Source organism: Orbicella faveolata, unplaced genomic scaffold, assembly GCF_042242905.1.
Source record: "Orbicella faveolata isolate gen_17 unplaced genomic scaffold, um_ofav_v1 contig_13, whole genome shotgun sequence".
Lineage (NCBI taxonomy): Eukaryota > Metazoa > Cnidaria > Anthozoa > Scleractinia > Merulinidae > Orbicella > Orbicella faveolata.
Genome location: NW_028301540.1, coordinates 13,487,501 through 13,500,662, shown reverse-complemented (window position 1 = coordinate 13,500,662; position 13,162 = coordinate 13,487,501). Strand labels below are relative to the sequence as shown.

At 38.7% G+C, this 13,162-nt stretch overlaps 1 pseudogene across 1 annotated transcript in view; it reads left to right on the top strand.

Annotated features, from left to right (window-relative positions):
* The window catches only part of LOC149115088 (polycystin-1-like protein 2), a 45,713-nt pseudogene that overhangs the window by 21,573 nt on the left and 10,978 nt on the right, over positions 1-13,162 (top strand). The window contains exons 9-11 of the transcript XR_016206186.1: positions 384-635; positions 10,672-11,400; positions 11,825-12,061. The product of XR_016206186.1 is annotated as a polycystin-1-like protein 2 (transcript). The remainder of the gene's footprint in view (positions 1-383; positions 636-10,671; positions 11,401-11,824; positions 12,062-13,162) is intronic.

The window sequence follows — 13,162 nt, the reverse complement described above, 5'->3', positions numbered from 1 at the left end:
TGTTTTCCCACACATGACTTGCTTTACTTGTTTTCCTATGCTTGGTACTGGTTACATGTTTTCCCACAGATGACTTGGCTCACATATTTTCACACACTTGCCACTGGTTATACGCATGCTTTTTCATTGCTTAGCTCTGAAGCAAGGGCCAAGCATTTCCCACCTTTCCACTCGTTACATGTTTTGCAGTTGGTCACATGTTTTCACAAGCTTGACAGCATCTGCTTCAGTTTCTTGGCTTTGCTTGGATTGATTCATTGTGTAAATTGTTGCTTTTCTTGTGATTGGTTGAACACATGTGAGTACTTTGGAGTTTGATTTATAAAACAACTCTTTTTTGTTTTGTTTTTGTTTGTTTGTTTGTTTGTTTGTTTTTTTTTTAGGGTAAACAATTAGTCATGAGATCCATGAACATCCTCAGCTTAGTTGGAGATGCAGTGCTGGCACTAAGAGTTCCAGATGAAGAAATGATATCGATTGAGACAACAGGACTGACCATGACCTTAGGACGCCATAGCCCGGATAAACTTGTAGGATTAATAATTGAAGAAAAAGATGCCAGATTTGTTTTGCCGGCTGAAAAGAAAGCACTGGAGTCCAGCGGAATACAAGAAGCAAGTTTTGTGGACACTCAGGTATGCATATTGTATCAAGCACCAGATGATGACCATCCTGAGGGAAACAAGCTTTACTTAATCCTGAAATTTCTGAAAAGTGTGGTTTGAGATGTTTCCCTCGACTACATCTCAAGAAACACTAAGAAACTTATTGTTCCGTTCGTGACCGGAAATAAAGCGTACAATATCCACAGTAATAAGTTATTATTAAATTATTATCAAATTATTACTATTAGTACTTCATGGAGTTTTAGAAAGTCACTAAACAGAATTTTTTTTTAAAGTAGTACCATGGCCTTGCACGTGGTGTTTAAATCTAGGTACATTTCTTTTGTATTGTAATAACGGATTTGACTCCTTATTGAAAGCTCTAGATCTCTTTCCTAATTTCCATGACAACAACAAGCTTTATTTCTCCTCGGACTAACAAAAATGTTTTTACAAGTTTAAATATTAATAGAGTTAGGAGCCAGGCTACCTGAAATAACTAAAGAATTAAAAAAGGACAGGCAGCTAGGTCTACAAATGTTATTTGCCATACATTTTTAAACACAGGTTAGTATTTTATATTTTATATTTTATATTTTATGCGTTAGTGTCCCCATTAGCTATTTTTAGCTAAATATCTTCGACACGTTACTTAAGTCTATGTATGTGTGTATGTCTGCGTGTACGTACGTCATGAGAAGACACAATTGATGTCTACTGTAAGTATGTCCTCCCGCGGAGATTTTTTTTTTGCGGTTGTTGCAGGCGTTATAATCTTGTTAAAGCGGTTTCAGCGACTGTCATCTCACGTATCTTCGGCATCTGGAAAGTGTTGTTATTTTAACTAAGCATGGTTTCCCGTGACGGAGAAAGAGGTTTTACATTTCACCTCGTGACCTGCAGCCTCGACCTTAAAGCGAGTTCACGGTTGACCTTCGATCGAAGACTGTGCCAAGGAAGGGATTTTATCTCTTCGCGCGCGGCATCAATCCAGATCTTACTTCGAAAAAAACTCGGTGTGTCCTAAACGAACGTGATTGCATCATAAGTCCGATAAAGATTTTTTTTAAGAAAAGAGCGGTGGTAGCAAGTTTTCAGACGAATTTGCACGAGTGGAAATTGGATCCTGCCTTGCCGATTGCTCCAGTTATCGTGGCAAAGCTTTGGAATTAAAGTGGTGGCTTCTTCATTTGGTTTGCTGGCCATGTTGTCACGCCAACATCTTGCCAAGAGCGCACTTCAAAAGAATACCCTGAAAGACCTGGATTTAATTTGCTCACAGTTCGAAAAGGACATGATCAAGAACAGGGGTAATTTTGCAAACAATGTTTTTTGAGTTTAGCTGGAGGGGAAATACCGTAATAACTTCACTTTTAGTGGCACTTTGATTGGCAAAGGCCGTTACAACATGACCAATGCTGACCTTGTGTTTTCGAGAACTCAAATTCAGTTTATTTTCCCGCTTGAGGCACCTAAGTTACTTTTTTGCCAATGGGGGGCCTGGGTTGATTTTGCTGGAGTAGGGTCAGAGGTCAGCTTTGGTCAGCTAACATGTATTTTCTTTTGATTGAAAGGACGGGATGGTATCGTGGACCGCAATGACAGTCATTTTAGAAATTGTTATATTGAGTGCAATCAAGGGCAAAATAAATGAAAAATTAAGACCACCACTCCCCCCATTTTCATGATGGAAAAATGCGAATTTATCATTGATTCGGGTGGATAGGTGGTTTTATTTCTCATTTTATTCTGTCCAAGATTTTAGTCTCCTGATGAAAATAATCAATGTGGTTGGTTCCCTAAAATAAATCATGTTGATGAAGACAATGATCATGTTAAGAGGCCTCCTTGTTTAATTTGAGGGGCAAACAGTAAAAATTGCAGTAAATATACGGGAACAGTTTTAAGTTTGCTGCCTAATAAGTTGAGAGTCATTGACTTCCTGAATGTTTTATGCATTACAAGGAACAGATACACAGCAGATCTAAAGGGTTTCCTTAGTCAAATGTGATGAAAATAGATTTCCTGTGAGGCAAGGATAGGCACTTTTAAATTTTGTATACAAATGTTTCTAAATTTTCTTGCGAATTGCAACTCACACTATTTTTCAGACTATTGATAAATGAAAAACTTAATTATGGCTTTTCTAGCGAGGCAACTTCCCACTTATCATATGATCTACAAATTGTTTTACCTTCTAACCTTTGTTTTTAATTTACTGAAAAATATTTCAGGTTGTTAGTCGTAAGATTCTCTATTTTCCCCATACATTTACTGCAGTTTTTGCCCTGTTTGCCCTCCCAAATTTAAATAGCATGAAAAAACCATGAAAATCTCTCTTTCATAATTATGTTTTCCGGGGTTCCTTTGGATTTGATCTCGCCACTTTTTACCAGGTTAAAAACAGACAATATTCTATATATAATAATGCAGCACTTACTCAAATGTTATAATTGATTTTTATCAGCAGCCCATATTATGATTGGTTTATCACTAACCATAAACTTAATAAGTCTGTTGAGTCAGGCGTCAAAAATGGACAATAATGGTTATGTGTTAATGTATAGTATTATTCACACTATTCAATTTGCTATGTGGTTGCTAACTGGCAGACATCTTAATACATTTATAGGTGTCCAGCTGAACAGGAAATTCCTAACAAAATTGAAGGCATTCATGTGAAGCACTTTTCATGGAAAAGCTGTAGAGGACCTTACACAGATTTAAACACAGCAAAAAATCTGATTTAAAATGGAGTAACCATCTATCAGTCCTGTCTTCATGTACACATGTGCTCTAATAAAAACATTGTAAGTTGAATTAAGATGATGACCAAAAGATAACCAAAAAACAACCAAACTAGAAAAAATTAAATAATAATGTTTTTAAGGTGGCAATAACATTATCAGGCTACACTTTAAGGTGGCACACCCAGAAGTGTAGTGTAACCGAGAGATTATAATGTCATGCCAGCAATAACATTAATAGGCTACACTTTAGGTGGCACACCCATGAGTATAGTGTAACCAAGAGAGTCTAATGTCATGCCAGCAATAACATTATTAGGCTACACTTAAGGTGGCACACCCATGAGTGTAGTGTAAGCGAGAGATTCTAATGTCATGCCAGCAGTAACATTAATAGGCTACACTTTAGGTGGCACACCCATGAGCGTAGTGTAACCAAGAGATTCTAATGTCATGCCAGCAGTAACATTAATAGGCTACACTTTAGGTGGCACACCCATGAGTGTAGTGTAAGCGAGAGATTCTAATGTCATGCCAGCAGTAACATTAATAGGCTACACTTTAGGTGGCACACCCATGAGTGTAGTGTAACCAAGAGATTCTAATGTCATGCCAGCAGTAACATTAATAGGCTACACTTTAGGTGGCACACCCATGAGCGTAGTGTAACGAAGAGATTCTAATGTCATGCCAGCAATAACATTATTAGGCTACACTTTAGGTGGCACACCCATGAGTGTAGTGTAACCAAGAGATTCTAATGTCATGCCAGCAGTAACATTAATAGGCTACACTTTAGGTGGCACACCCATGAGTGTAGTGTAACCGAGAGATTCTAATGTCATGCCAGCAATAACATTAATAGGCTACACGTTAGGTGGCACACCCATGAGCATAGTGTAACCAGGAGATTCTAATGTCATGCCAGCAATAACATTATTACGCTACACTTTAGGTGGCACACCCATGAGTGTAGTGTAACGAAGAGATTCTAATGTCATGCCAGCAATAACATTATTAGGCTACACTTTAGGTGGCACACCCATGAGCGTAGTGTAACCAAGAGATTCTAATGTCATGCCAGCAATAACATTATTAGGCTACACTTTAGGTGGCACACCCATGAGTGTAGTGTAAGCGAGAGATTCTAATGTCATGTGAGCAATAACATTAATAGGCTACACTTTAGGTGGCACACCCATGAGTGTAGTGTAACCAAGAGATTCTAATGTCATGCCAGCAATAACATTATTAGGCTACACTTTAGGTGGCACACCCATGAGTGTAGTGTAACGAAGAGATTCTAATGTCATGCCAGCAATAACATTAATAGGCTACACTTTAGGTGGCACACCCATGAGTGTAGTGTAACCAGGAGATTCTAATGTCATGCCAGCAATAACATTATTAGGCTACACTTTAGGTGACACACCCATGAGTGTAGTGTAACCAAGAGATTCTAATGTCATGCCAGCAATAACGTTATTAGGCTACACTTTAGGTGGCACACCCATGAGTGTAGTGTAACCAAGAGATTCTAATGTCATGCCAGCAATAACATTGTTCAGCTACACTTTAGGTGGCACACCCATGAATGTAGTGTAACCGAGAGATTCTAATGTCATGCCAGCAATAACTTTAATAGGCTACACTTTAGGTGGCACACCCATGAGTGTAGTGTAACCGAGAGATTCTAATGTCATGCCAGCAATAACTTTAATAGGCTACACTTTTGGGTGGCACACCCATGAGTGTAGTGTAACCAAGAGATTCTAATTTCATGCCAGCAATAACATTTATAGGCTACACTTTAGGTGACACACCCATGAGTGTAGTGTAACGAAGAGATTCTAATGTCATGCCAGCAATAACATTAATAGGCTACACTTTAGGTGACACACCCATGAGTGTAGTGTAACCAAGAGATTGTAATGTCTTGCCAGCAATAACATTAATAGGCTACACTTTAGGTGGCACACCCATGAGTGTAGTGTAACCAGGAGATTCTAATGTCATGCCAGCAGTAACATTAATAGGCTACACTTTAGGTGGCACACCCATGAGTGTAGTGTAACGAAGAGATTCTAATGTCATGCCAGCAATAACATTATTAGGCTACACTTTAGGTGGCACACCCATGAGTGTAGTGTAACTGAGATATTCTAATGTCATGCCAGCAATAACATTGTTCAGCTGTTACAATATCAATTTGTCTCACCTAAAGGTAGTAAACTGTAACCGTGAAATATTTATATCAGTGCGTATGACAAGCAAGTATACTGATATTTATTACTCTTATTGAATATTTCATCGTGAAATGTTGACCCCTTCTCTTAAGTTTTTAACAGCCATAACACTGAAGTCACGTACTGAAAAAAGTTATACTCAAAAACAACTTATCTGATGAATGCAGAAAATGAGGTCGTATTATAGTCTATTAAAGCTAATGTAAAGTGGCGAATAAACCATCATCATCATATCGTTACACAACCAATCGAAAAAAAATATTTATATTTTTTTTATTACAATGTAATGGCAAATTGTAATGGCAAATACTACATGTACAACAATAATGGTAATGATAAATTTTTAAAAAGCTATAAAAAAGCCATAAGGATGATCATTATACCAGAAAATAGAGGGCCCTGAACAGTCTAGCTTTAAACAAAAGTCATGTTTGAATAAAAGATTGTTGTTGTTGTTGTCCATTAATGGGTAAATTCTGTCAAGTTAAAGGCCTTGAGTAAATTACGCCCAGCAAAGACAAACAAACAATTGAAAAACAAGTGGATCTCTGCGCGTTATTTTAAGCACTGAGGTGCTTTGTTAGAATTTTAACTGTCTCAAAATCGGCAAGGCAAGGTCTCAAAGACGGTCTTTGAGCTGCTCTGACTCTGATAAAAACCCACGGTCTTAGAGGCAGCTTTTAGCATTTTTCATAAGAATTACACACCACTCGCGCCACTGTACCGCCGATCCTTCATTACATCTGAGGCTAAGTAACTTTGAGGCTGTGTTCAAAGGCGATTCTTTTTCTACTTAAGTTAGACGAAACTCGCTGCTACCTTGGGGCTTTTTCCAAAAGGTATGGGAACAGGGCAGCATGTATTTCTCTATGGGTGTATTAAACTCGTGAAAACAGTTTTTTAAAACATGAGATGAAATCCTTCGTGTTCCAGTTCAAATTTATGTCGCTGTCGTGGTTGCTGCCTTTTGGGTGGGCTCTTCATCAGGTAGACCATTCTTAGGGCCTGTTTACAAGGAGAGAGGGTTACCCTAGCACTCACACATTTTCTCTTGTTTTCTTCGTCGTCTTTACAAGGCAGCTAGCTAGGGTTAAACGAGTAGGCGGTTTACCCTATCTGCGTGCTAGGGTTACCCTGGCAGGCGGGCTAACTTTTTCCCTTGTAAACACTCCAGGTAGGGTTAACCCGCCTACCTGGGTTAACTTTCTACTTGTTTCCAGACCCTTTGAGTGTAACCGCGCATTAAGTTGTCCCGCGCTCGGGTTGTAGGGTTACACCAAAATTTTGCTTGTAAACCCGGGCTATCTTTTGCCCTCCAGCTAGGGTTAACACGCTTGCTAGAGTAGACCTCTCTCCCTGTAAACAGGCCCTTAAATATATCTCGGTGTGCTGGTTGAGTTTTCAATTTTGATTTCAAGAAACGTTCCTTTTAACGCCCTCCTTTTAGTAATGTGACGAAGTTGTTGATTGAAGTAATTATAATTTGAAGAGAAGTTTCTGTTAGTTCCTGTTACTTGAGAAAAATATTACGGGTTTTGTTTTAACACTGCGCAACATGACGTTTCTTAATGTTCATAGTATGCGTTACACTGTACCTTCCCTTGTTGTATCGTCATCAGTTTGCCGCTCTTAATTGATAGGAAGAATAAATTATACTTTTGATCCTTGATTCCACTATTTTCTGGGGATGTGGGAGGGTTTCACCACACTCGGTCGTTACTTTCGAAATTTTAAGGTCTGTTTTCGCAGCGCGTGCGAACACCTTGAAGTCATTGGTAGCCGTGCGAGGTCACTTAAAGCACTGACAAACTTTGCTTTGTGTACTAAGTGATTCCTCACCCTGGGCCCTAACTTTCCCCACGGCTATGTAATTGTGTGACATTTCTTCTCAATGGCGGAGGGCAAAAAGACTGTTCGGAGTATTAAGCTTAGATAACTAATTGTGGAGACTCAAATAAAGATAAATTTACAGATAAATTAGAGATTATTTATTTACAATCAAGATAAAGGTGTTTGTGACTATAAATGAAATTCATCAAGTAGTGCATATACACTTTCTTTTTTAAAGAATATATTTTATAAGAATATCGAGGCTGAAATTTGCGAAATTTAAAGAATATTTTAAGAATAAACCTTAGGCTGAAATTGTGAAAATAATACAATTTCATGCGTTGAAAATCTGTAAAAACAATACAATGATGTTTTTACTTAACTGTATAAAATTATTCCTTTCTCTAAACGGCAAAACTAGCCAACAAACGAAACACTCTTCACTAGCGATAGCCAAATGTTTAATGATGAGCGGTACATGTAACGTGTTTGCGCAGTAAAAAATATGTACAATGCAAAAGACATGAGCTAAACCGCAAAATTTTTCATGATAAATTCTTTCTTGTCGTATGACATGACATTTTGACCGTACTGATTGCAATGAACAGCAATGGAGCACTTGTAATTGATACGTAAATGTCATAAGTTAAGAATATTACAATAATATTTTCAGCCTAAAATCAGCAGAAAAATAGGAGTATTCAGCCTGGGCCGGAAAAACAATATTCTTATGAAAAAAAGAAAGAGTGTGATGCGTTATTTTTTAGAAAATTGTTAAGTTTAGTTCGCTCCCAGATCATTTCGGCTTAATTCCAAGATCTGTTTTAGATTGATGAATCAAACGTCCCTTTACTTCCGGACAAGCATCTCAATGCAAGCTCAGCGTTGATCGTGATGACTTTGATGGAGTAAGCAAGAAATGTTGGTCGGCCCTTGCGCGTCTCTTTACTTGAGCATGCGTTTGTAGGCTCCTGGTTATCTTTTAGTTCAGATCGTAAATCTTGGTTTGAGTAGAGAAGGAGAGGATGATTTCGTGTTGTGCATTAAATTCTGGTAATTCGTACATCATTAGCGCGAATACTTGTTTTATCAGGATTTCCGCCCTCGCCGTAGTTTCAACATTCATTGCCCTTCCTCTCTCACGTCTTTTTTCCTTCCATGTCTTTCCCCACTGCTCACGTTCTTTTGGACATGATCTAATAATGCTTTTATTCCAGAGTGTAGAGCGTCAGGAATGACTCACACAGCACACTGCATTTAATTGCTCGTTGACACATGTAAGCCGGTGTGCGCCGCTGTTCGTCTCTGGTTTACTTTCAAAAATTGATATTTTTCTGACAGACGATCGTCGGCGTAACAGATTATAACACCTCGTTGGTATCATAGGGTGAAGAAACCTGGAGCGCCCTAAGATAATGCTCAACAATTTCTTGTACTAAAAGTATAAGGAATTGTATGGAGCTCTCCGGGATACTTACAGTACAAGCCGTGTGCGTCTTCTCATGTGTATGTAAACACGATATCTCATATATATGGGACACCCTTTAAGAGTGTGTCCATGAGAAAACCAGGCAAGAGGTAATACAGCTAAAATCACCAATTTCGCTCAAACTTGGCGCAAATGTGGGGTTTAGTGAATGAATTATTGCGGTAAAAAAAGTAGGTCAAAATATTTTATTCCCTTCAAGTTAGGGGGACCCCCTGCAAAAATGGCCATTTGACACTAATTTATGCATATTTAATTAGCCATCTTTGGTTTAGTATTTCTACAACAAGAAAAACCATGTGAAAAGGAAATCCACTGGATCATGTTCTACTCTGCAACTACCAGTCTAAGAGCACAGATATTCATTTCAACTGGGCAATTTGATTTCTCTCCGTGGCTTCATCTTAAGTAAGGTACATATTTCGTAGTGTTTTGAATAGCGTTTAATTGATGGCAAATATCTGCCATGGGCAAAACCAAATACACATTATTCTAACCTGGATAGTGAGAGCAATCAATAAAGTTATCAAAAAAGCCATAAAATATCAAGCATAGCATTTTCCTATCGATTACGAGTAAAAATTTGGCGAAAAGAAGCGCTGGGGACACTTCTTTCAAATATTTCGTAACTTTACAACAAAATGTATCTTAAGGCATTCTTACGATATCGATATAAATACTGCAGCAGAAGATTCAACTCCCGAGCTCCCTCAAATTATGTTTTCAGGTATAAAATAGAGTGGAAACAAGAAATAACCTCTACATACATGTCACCTGACTTAGACGCGATTTTGGGCTCTCTTTAATTCTTGGATGGCGAAATTGTCATCAATACATGTACGGTTGCTTCGACCCGGTGAGTTTTAAAGAGAATATCCATCGCCATTCCGCTTTCATGGTCACAGATGCTTGCAACTTGTCGGCATCGCTACTCAAAAGACTGCTCAAAATCCACAGACAGCCATCACTGCTACTATAGCATAGAGATCTTTATAAAACAACCCGCCACACACGACCACTCGACCACTCCGCCATTTTTTGACCACGTTGAGCCGACGCTATTACGCCATTACCGGTATTGAAAAGGAAGCGGCTCAGTAGGTAGTTCATGTATAGTAATACAAATTTTACCGCATAATATCGTCAAAGATGGCGGCATGTTTTGTAGTGGCGTTTGAAAGAAATCTATATGTTACAGCAGTAGTGATGGCTCTCCCTGAATTTTGAACGGCGTTTTGAATAGCTATCTCGACAACCCGTTGACTTCTCTAGCGATGAAAGCGGGATGGTAATGGATATTTTTTCTGTTGAAACGTGCGTCGAAGTCAACGGAGGATAGACTGAACATTTTGAAAGGGCATCAAAATCCAAGAATCAAAGAGAGGGCAAAATCGCGTCTAAGGGACCTGTATGAAGTAGTTATTTCTTGTTTCCATTCTATTTTACACCTGAAAACATACTTTGAGGGAGCTCGTGAGTTGAATCGTCTGCTGCAGTATTTATATCGATATGCATATTTAGTGTCAAATGGCCATTTTTGCCGGGGGTCCTCCTAACTTGAAGGGAATAAAATATTTTGACCTACTTTTTGTGCAACAATAATTGACTCACCAAACTCAAACTTTGTGCCAAGTTTGAGCGAAATCGGTGATTTTAGCTGTATCACCTGCTGCCTGGTTCTGCCTGGTTTTCTCGTGGACACACTCTTAACGTTATTAATGCCGGGCTGTTGATGAAAGCTTTTGTCCCTTTTGCAGATGCTATCAATCCCATTCAATCCTTACACCTGGGACAGTACTAAGCAAAGAGTCAACTCTGATGTCTTAGCTCTAGACTTAAAAGATGAAACACGGAAGCTGATCAAAGTATCAAATCTCTCAAACAACGTTATCATCGTTGAACCATTACAAAACCAGATGGTTTCCTTCGAAAATGGGCAGTATTTCACCCAGAATGATAATCTGCATTTTCACGTAATTGATGTTAAGTACGAGAATACCCTGATAATGCTGGAAATCACGCCTACTGAGGCAGATACAAATCTGTATGTATACCTGCGATATGGTCAGCGGCCAACCACCCAAGTGCATGACCTCAATGCCACTGTCTCGAAGAGCGAAAAGTGTGTTTGGTCACCGGGTGCGCATGGCAGAAAGGATGGCAAAACTAAATGTTCCCAGCTAACGAGTCCAGTGGAAACTCTAGCCAAGCGACCAGGGAAGTACTTTCTTGGAGTGCAAGGCTATAAAAGAAGCGGAACAAACTCTCACAAGAGGGCGAAAAGATCATGTTTCGGAAATAGACGACAAAAGCGTTCATGTGTCGAGGTCAAAGACCCCCCTCCCACTCCCCTTCAGGGCAAGAATTTAACTGTGGTGCCAGTATACGATTCGAAATCGGATCAAAACTATACTCTGAGGGTAGCCCTTGGGAGCTGTGTCTTCTGGTCAGAGGAGAGGGAAAAGTGGATAACAGAGGGCTGTCGGGTGAGTGGTGTAAATGTTCTTCAGTCAGGTCTCATTTGTCATTTTCAATTTTGCAATCTAGTGATCTTTAGAAGCCTTTGCTTCTAAAATTCTGATATGAAAGAGTAATCCGCCGCAATTCTCCAGGGCATTTAATACTTTTCGACATTTCACTTAGGGTTTAACCCTCTAGTGCTTGTTTACAACAAATATGCCTTCTATGAACCAATCCGAAATGAAGTAATTATTTCAAGCCTGTGGTAAATTCTTTTTATGATAAAATTTGTAACAGACTGGCAGAGAAAAAAATAATTTTGATAGGACGTTTTACAAGCAACGTGATCAGCTTTTGCTAGCCTACGTACCACAAATGATAACGTGGTGAATTTTGAATGATTTGATTTAATTTCGTTTATTTATTTTTTTTTCGTTTATTTTTTACCAGGTTTTATCAGCAACATTAAACGGATTTATTAATTGTTCCTGTAATCATCTGACTTCATTTGGAGGAGCTCTTTTGATTAAACCGAATCCTATTGATTTTGACAAGGTCTCAGCGGAGTTCAAGGATCTCCAAGAAACTGGAAACGTTGCAGTTATTGTGACGATCTCTGTAGTTCTCCTGTGCTATATTGTCGTCCTGCTTATCGTCAGAAAAGCGGATAAAATAGACGCCAGAAATGTAAGCATTGATGAGGACAATTTATTTCCATAGGGTCCATAATTACAGTCAAGGCTGTAGTCTCCCTTATGGCCCTATATATGAAACTAAGTTACAACATGACTTATTAAAGGAAGTTTAACCATATCGATTTATAAGAATTAATGTTGGGTTCAACTATAAAATCCGCTGTTTTGAACATATTACAAACTTGCCGGGTTCTACCCTGGAATCCAACGATTTCAGTTCAACAATTTTGGAATTCATACAAATGCAGCTTGTTAAAAAAGGTGTTGTAAATTTAAGAGCAATTCTCCAGGAAAGTGAAGCAAAGTTGGAAATGAAAATTTTTAACCCCCCTTCATTTTTTGTGTGGAGGTAGGTTACCTGGGGGGGGGGGGGGGGTGAACAAAAACAGCCATATTTGGATCGGCAGGTGTGTCGTTGCCATGGTAACCGCAGTTGATCTCGTCGGTCCGAGGTCTATGTTTTGACCAAAAAATTCACTCCCCAGAAGTAAAAATAAACAAGTCTGGTTCTCGGGTGCATGTGAACCAATTCAAATGAAATACATACACTCTCCCAGTTTATAAAACTTGCCGTTAAAATATTTTGGGTTTTTATTCAAGGAGACAATGTTCGTCCTACTATGTTGCCTGTCAGCCATTTTGACAAGCAGGAAAAACAAGTACACCCATATTCGTAATTTCTCCGAAAGTACTCTTTCTGAAAAAACCAAACTAGCAGCAGAGTTTATATAGATATTGAGGGTTTCTAAATATCATAAAATCTATTTGGGGAAAATTATATTCTGGCCATGGGTGTTGAAGACATCCGAGGCAAGCTGCAAAAAATTGCAAAATTGGAAATTTTGAGGGCTCCGGTATTTGGCTCAAACTGGCTTTAGATAGAGAATATCCACTTCGGAAGTATTTTCTATCATCTTATCTGTTATCTACATTTGATTGATTAGGTTTTGGCCAATGGATTTGATGAAATATAAGTTGAAACAAAGCCTACCTTGCAACTCTTCAGGATGCTTTTGACGTGATAGTATGAGTCTCTCCTAAGTTCCCTCGCTCCATTTTATTGAGCAAATCTTGCACAGACGCTAGCGGGAAG